We start from the raw sequence: 7,500 nt of genomic DNA, 5'->3' as shown, positions 1-7,500 counted from the left end.
GTCTCTCCCTTTTCCATCCTCCCTTCTCGCTCTGGGGCGTCCGCTTGGTCTCTCTCTCTCTCTCTCTCTCTCTCGCTCTCTCCCTCTCGCGCTCCCTTCCGAGCCGCCTCGGAGGACGTCGGACGAGCGGGGAAGGCGACGGCGTTCGGCCGGGCACACCACGCGGTGAGAACCCACTCCGCCTGCCTCCCCACGCGTCTGTCGTCCCCCCACTATCGTAGGGGCTCGGGAAAAGACTGGAGAACGCGGAGCTCGGCGGTGGCGTGGAAGCGCCACCCACCGCCGCCGCTCTCGCCGATGCCCACCGCGGAGGCCGCCCATCGGACGCTGGGTGGGGGTCGGCACGGGCCTCCGCGGGCGAGCTGCGCATCTGGAAGTCAAAGGGCCGCCCTCGGAGAAGATCGTTGTGCTACCCCGCGCGGGGAGCGATTCGGACGACGGGCCCCCACGCCGAGGTGGGTGGGCGCCCCGCCATTCGCCCGCGCGGGTCGTCGGACCCCTGCCGTACCACAGTTCGGGTCAAACTCCCCCTCTGCACGGCAGCCACCGTCCTGCGAACGGGAGGCGACTGCCGGCGTGCACGCCCAAGGATGCGTGCCTGAATCCCGGGGGGGTAAAAGAGGAAGGAGACCGCCCGCCTTAGACCGACGCGGGCTCCAAAGCCCGGGCCGAGCGAGCGGCACCACCTCCCCACCCGGGAGCGCTGAGCCAAATCGATCGGAGGAAGAGCCGGTGGGGGGCATGGGTGAGAAACCCCACCCGCTGCCATCCTTCCCCTCGGGGAGACGGGGAAGAAACATGCCCGATAGTCCTGGAGGTACCTCTCCGACACGCTACGGGCGCCCTCGAGACGGAATCCGGGTCACAGTGCGATTCTCTCATAGGTCTCCCCGGTGGCGTGGAAGCGGGAGACATCCGACGCAGAGAAACGCCAAGCCTGCTCTGAGGGGACCGAGTCAGGGGGTGCAATCCGCCCTCCTGGAGCCCTCCTCGGGACGAAGACTCCAGATCTGCCTCCCTTCTGACATCCGTCACCCTCGGAGAACCAGAACACGCTTGGGGAGGGTCCGTTCAGGCTCAGGCGACCCGGGAAACGCGTCTCTGACTTGGGGCAGACGACCGGCAAGAGTCCCCCTGGAGCCGCGGAAGCCTGGTGTCGACGCGAGGGCGGACTTCCATGCAAACAGGGGGGTACTCGCCAAACCGCCTACCCGACTTGAGGAACCACGAAAACATCGGAAATCAGTCGGGCCCGAGAGGTACCCCTCTCTCCTATATCCTGCAGCTGGTGTGCAAAAGTGGGTATTTGCATGGCGAAACACCGACCCCCACTTTAAGGGAGCGAAGCCGAAAAGTGTCCGACTTCCTGGAGCTGTGCGGCGGATCCGGCGGCCAGAAATTCCTCATTCCGGTTCTATTTTTTTTTTTTTCGATTTTGCGAAATTTGGCGGCCAGGCGGCGTAGCTGGGGCCTGGACTAGCCCGAAACACCTGGAGCCGGCGAGCGGAACGAATTTCCCAACGTTCTGCGGCTCCCGGAAGCCAAAAACGCATCGCCGAAAAATTTCAAAGTCCCAAGGACTCGTTCTTGAAAATCGATCCGGGGGCCATGGAAGTGTCCTCGGTACAGCTTCAGAGCTTTCCCCCCGCCTGGAAGTCTGAAAGTTCTATGTTTGTTCTAAGTGGAAAATCGCGTTTTTTTCAGTGTTCCACCCATCAGACCCAAACTTTGCCCACGCTTAGGTCTCTGTCTCGGGGTGCTTTACAACATATTGACGCCCCTTTAGGGTGGAAGTAGGGGAAAGGGGTCATTTTTTTCACAAAATCGGAAATTTCTCAAAATATTTCTAAGTGTCAAGGACACTTTTGGAAAATCTTCCCCAGGCTCCTGGAAGCCTCCTCGGTACGCCTCCTGCGGTTTCTCCCTGCCTGGAAGTCTGACACTTGTCTGAAATTTTTAGAGTATGAAAACGCGGTTTTTCACCCAAAATTCGACTTTGCGCCCGTGACTCGCAAACTTCACCCACAGTTAGGTCACTGCCTTGGGGTACCTCACATCATATTGACGCCCCCCTGGCGTGGAAGTAGGGGAAACGTGTCAATTTTCACAAAATCGTGATTTTCTGAAAATATTTCTAAGTGTCAAGGACTCTTTTGGATAATCTTCCCCAGGCTCCTGGAAGCCTCCTCGGTACGCCTCCTGCGGTTTCTCCCTGCCTGGAAGTCTGACACCTGTCTGAAATTTTTAGAGTATGAAAATGCGGTTTTTCACCCAAAATTCGACTTTGCGCCCGTGACTCGCAAACTTCACCCACATTTAGGCGACTGTCCTGGGGTACCTCACAACATATTGACGCCCCCCTGGCGTGGAAGTAGGGGAAACGTGTCAATTTTCACAAAATCGTGATTTTCTGAAAATATTTCTAAGTGTCAAGGACACTTTTGGAAAATCTTCCCCAGGCTCCTGGAAGCCTCCTCGGTACGCCTCCTGCGGTTTCCCCCTGCCTGGAAGTCTGACACTTGTCTGAAATTTTTAGCGCATGAAAACGCGGTTTTTCACCCAAAATTCGACTTTGCGCCCATGACTCGCAAACTTCACCCACATTTAGGCGACTGTCCTGGGGTACCTCACAACATATTGACGCCCCCCTGGCGTGGAAGTAGGGGAAACGTGTCAATTTTCACAAAATCGTGATTTTCTGAAAATATTTCTAAGTGTCAAGGACACTTTTGGAAAATCTTCCCCAGGCTCCTGGAAGCCTCCTCGGTACGCCTCCTGCGGTTTCCCCCTGCCTGGAAGTCTGACACTTGTCTGAAATTTTTAGCGCATGAAAACGCGGTTTTTCACCCAAAATTCGACTTTGCGCCCATGACTCGCAAACTTCACCCACATTTAGGCGACTGTCCTGGGGTACCTCACAACATATTGACGCCCCCCTGGCGTGGAAGTAGGGGAAACGTGTCAATTTTCACAAAATCGTGATTTTCTCAAAATATTTCTAAGTGTCAAGGACACTTTTGGATAATCTTCCCCAGGCTCCTGGAAGCCTCCTCGGTACGCCTCCTGCGGTTTCTCCCTGCCTGGAAGTCTGACACTTGTCTGAAATTTTTAGAGTATGAAAATGCGGTTTTTCACCCAAAATTCGACTTTGCGCCCATGACCCGCAAACTTCACCCACAGTTAGGTCACTGCCTTGGGGTACCTCACATCATATTGACGCCCCCCTGGCGTGGAAGTAGGGGAAACGTGTCAATTTTCACAAAATCGTGATTTTCTCAAAATATTTCTAAGTGTCAAGGACACTTTTGGAAAATCTTCCCCAGGCTCCTGGAAGCCTCCTCGGTACGCCTCCGGCGGTTTCTCCCTGCCTGGAAGTCTGACACTTGTCTGAAATTTTTAGAGTATGAAAATGCGGTTTTTCACCCAAAATTCGACTTTGCGCCCATGACTCGCAAACTTCACCCACATTTAGGCGACTGTCCTGGGGTACCTCACAACATATTGACGCCCCCCTGGCGTGGAAGTAGGGGAAACGTGTCACTTTTCACAAAATCGTGATTTTCTGAAAATATTTCTAAGTGTCAAGGACTCTTTTGGATAATCTTCCCCAGGCTCCTGGAAGCCTCCTCGGTACGCCTCCTGCGGTTTCTCCCTGCCTGGAAGTCTGACACTTGTCTGAAATTTTTAGAGTATGAAAATGCGGTTTTTCACCCAAAATTCGACTTTGCGCCCATGACCCGCAAACTTCACCCACAGTTAGGTCACTGCCTTGGGGTACCTCACATCATATTGACGCCCCCCTGGCGTGGAAGTAGGGGAAACGTGTCAATTTTCACAAAATCGTGATTTTCTCAAAATATTTCTAAGTGTCAAGGACACTTTTGGAAAATCTTCCCCAGGCTCCTGGAAGCCTCCTCGGTACGCCTCCGGCGGTTTCTCCCTGCCTGGAAGTCTGACACTTGTCTGAAATTTTTAGAGTATGAAAATGCGGTTTTTCACCCAAAATTCGACTTTGCGCCCGTGACTCGCAAACTTCACCCACATTTGGGCGACTGTCCTGGGGTACCTCACAACATATTGACGCCCCCCTGGCGTGGAAGTAGGGGAAACGTGTCAATTTTCACAAAATCGTGATTTTCTCAAAATATTTCTAAGTGTCAAGGACACTTTTGGAAAATCTTCCCCAGGCTCCTGGAAGCCTCCTCGGTACGCCTCCTGCGGTTTCTCCCTGCCTGGAAGTCTGACACTTGTCTGAAATTTTTAGAGTATGAAAATGCGGTTTTTCACCCAAAATTCGACTTTGCGCCCATGACTCGCAAACTTCACCCACATTTGGGCGACTGTCCTGGGGTACCTCACATCATATTGACGCCCCCCTGGCGTGGAAGTAGGGGAAACGTGTCAATTTTCACAAAATCGTGATTTTCTCAAAATATTTCTAAGTGTCAAGGACACTTTTGGAAAATCTTCCCCAGGCTCCTGGAAGCCTCCTCGGTACGCCTCCGGCGGTTTCTCCCTGCCTGGAAGTCTGACACTTGTCTGAAATTTTTAGAGTATGAAAATGCGGTTTTTCACCCAAAATTCGACTTTGCGCCCGTGACTCGCAAACTTCACCCACATTTGGGCGACTGTCCTGGGGTACCTCACAACATATTGACGCCCCCCTGGCGTGGAAGTAGGGGAAACGTGTCAATTTTCACAAAATCGTGATTTTCTGAAAATATTTCTAAGTGTCAAGGACACTTTTGGATAATCTTCCCCAGGCTCCTGGAAGCCTCCTCGGTACGCCTCCTGCGGTTTCTCCCTGCCTGGAAGTCTGACACTTGTCTGAAATTTTTAGAGTATGAAAATGCGGTTTTTCACCCAAAATTCGACTTTGCGCCCATGACCCGCAAACTTCACCCACAGTTAGGTCACTGCCTTGGGGTACCTCACATCATATTGACGCCCCCCCTGGCGTGGAAGTAGGGGAAACGTGTCAATTTTCACAAAATCGTGATTTTCTCAAAATATTTCTAAGTGTCAAGGACACTTTTGGATAATCTTCCCCAGGCTCCTGGAAGCCTCCTCGGTACGCCTCCTGCGGTTTCCCCCTGCCTGGAAGTCTGACACTTGTCTGAAATTTTTAGAGTATGAAAATGCGGTTTTTCACCCAAAATTCGACTTTGCGCCCATGACTCGCAAACTTCACCCACATTTAGGCGACTGTCCTGGGGTACCTCACAACATATTGACGCCCCCCCTGGCGTGGAAGTAGGGGAAACGTGTCAATTTTCACAAAATCGTGATTTTCTGAAAATATTTCTAAGTGTCAAGGACACTTTTGGAAAATCTTCCCCAGGCTCCTGGAAGCCTCCTCGGTACGCCTCCTGCGGTTTCTCCCTGCCTGGAAGTCTGACACCTGTCTGAAATTTTTAGAGTATGAAAATGCGGTTTTTCACCCAAAATTCGACTTTGCGCCCATGACCCGCAAACTTCACCCACAGTTAGGTCACTGCCTTGGGGTACCTCACATCATATTGACGCCCCCCTGGCGTGGAAGTAGGGGAAACGTGACAATTTTCACAAAATCGTGATTTTCTCAAAATATTTCTAAGTGTCAAGGACACTTTTGGAAAATCTTCCCCAGGCTCCTGGAAGCCTCCTCGGTACGCCTCCTGCGGTTTCCCCCTGCCTGGAAGTCTGACACTTGTCTGAAATTTTTAGAGTATGAAAATGCGGTTTTTCACCCAAAATTCGACTTTGCGCCCATGACTCGCAAACTTCACCCACATTTAGGCGACTGTCCTGGGGTACCTCACAACATATTGACGCCCCCCCTGGCGTGGAAGTAGGGGAAACGTGTCAATTTTCACAAAATCGTGATTTTCTGAAAATATTTCTAAGTGTCAAGGACACTTTTGGAAAATCTTCCCCAGGCTCCTGGAAGCCTCCTCGGTACGCCTCCTGCGGTTTCTCCCTGCCTGGAAGTCTGACACTTGTCTGAAATTTTTAGAGTATGAAAATGCGGTTTTTCACCCAAAATTCGACTTTGCGCCCATGACTCGCAAACTTCACCCACATTTAGGCGACTGTCCTGGGGTACCTCACAACATATTGACGCCCCCCTGGCGTGGAAGTAGGGGAAACGTGACAATTTTCACAAAATCGTGATTTTCTGAAAATATTTCTAAGTGTCAAGGACTCTTTTGGATAATCTTCCCCAGGCTCCTGGAAGCCTCCTCGGTACGCCTCCTGCGGTTTCTCCCTGCCTGGAAGTCTGACACTTGTCTGAAATTTTTAGAGTATGAAAACGCGGTTTTTCACCCAAAATTCGACTTTGCGCCCGTGACTCGCAAACTTCACCCACATTTAGGCGACTGTCCTGGGGTACCTCACAACATATTGACGCCCCCCTGGCGTGGAAGTAGGGGAAACGTGACAATTTTCACAAAATCGTGATTTTCTGAAAATATTTCTAAGTGTCAAGGACTCTTTTGGATAATCTTCCCCAGGCTCCTGGAAGCCTCCTCGGTACGCCTCCTGCGGTTTCTCCCTGCCTGGAAGTCTGACACCTGTCTGAAATTTTTAGAGTATGAAAATGCGGTTTTTCACCCAAAATTCGACTTTGCGCCCATGACCCGCAAACTTCACCCACAGTTAGGTCACTGCCTTGGGGTACCTCACATCATATTGACGCCCCCTGGCGTGGAAGTAGGGGAAACGTGTCAATTTTCACAAAATCGTGATTTTCTGAAAATATTTCTAAGTGTCAAGGACACTTTTGGATAATCTTCCCCAGGCTCCTGGAAGCCTCCTCGGTACGCCTCCTGCGGTTTCCCCCTGCCTGGAAGTCTGACACTTGTCTGAAATTTTTAGAGTATGAAAATGCGGTTTTTCACCCAAAATTCGACTTTGCGCCCATGACTCGCAAACTTCACCCACATTTAGGCGACTGTCCTGGGGTACCTCACAACATATTGACGCCCCCCCTGGCGTGGAAGTAGGGGAAACGTGTCAATTTTCACAAAATCGTGATTTTCTGAAAATATTTCTAAGTGTCAAGGACACTTTTGGAAAATCTTCCCCAGGCTCCTGGAAGCCTCCTCGGTACGCCTCCTGCGGTTTCTCCCTGCCTGGAAGTCTGACACTTGTCTGAAATTTTTAGAGTATGAAAATGCGGTTTTTCACCCAAAATTCGACTTTGCGCCCATGACTCGCAAACTTCACCCACATTTAGGCGACTGTCCTGGGGTACCTCACAACATATTGACGCCCCCCTGGCGTGGAAGTAGGGGAAACGTGACAATTTTCACAAAATCGTGATTTTCTGAAAATATTTCTAAGTGTCAAGGACTCTTTTGGATAATCTTCCCCAGGCTCCTGGAAGCCTCCTCGGTACGCCTCCTGCGGTTTCTCCCTGCCTGGAAGTCTGACACTTGTCTGAAATTTTTAGAGTATGAAAACGCGGTTTTTCACCCAAAATTCGACTTTGCGCCCGTGACTCGCAAACTTCACCCA

Source organism: Ranitomeya imitator, unplaced genomic scaffold (assembly GCF_032444005.1).
Source record: "Ranitomeya imitator isolate aRanImi1 unplaced genomic scaffold, aRanImi1.pri SCAFFOLD_1088, whole genome shotgun sequence".
Taxonomy (NCBI): Eukaryota; Metazoa; Chordata; class Amphibia; order Anura; family Dendrobatidae; genus Ranitomeya; species Ranitomeya imitator.
This window is presented reverse-complemented; position numbering follows the sequence as displayed.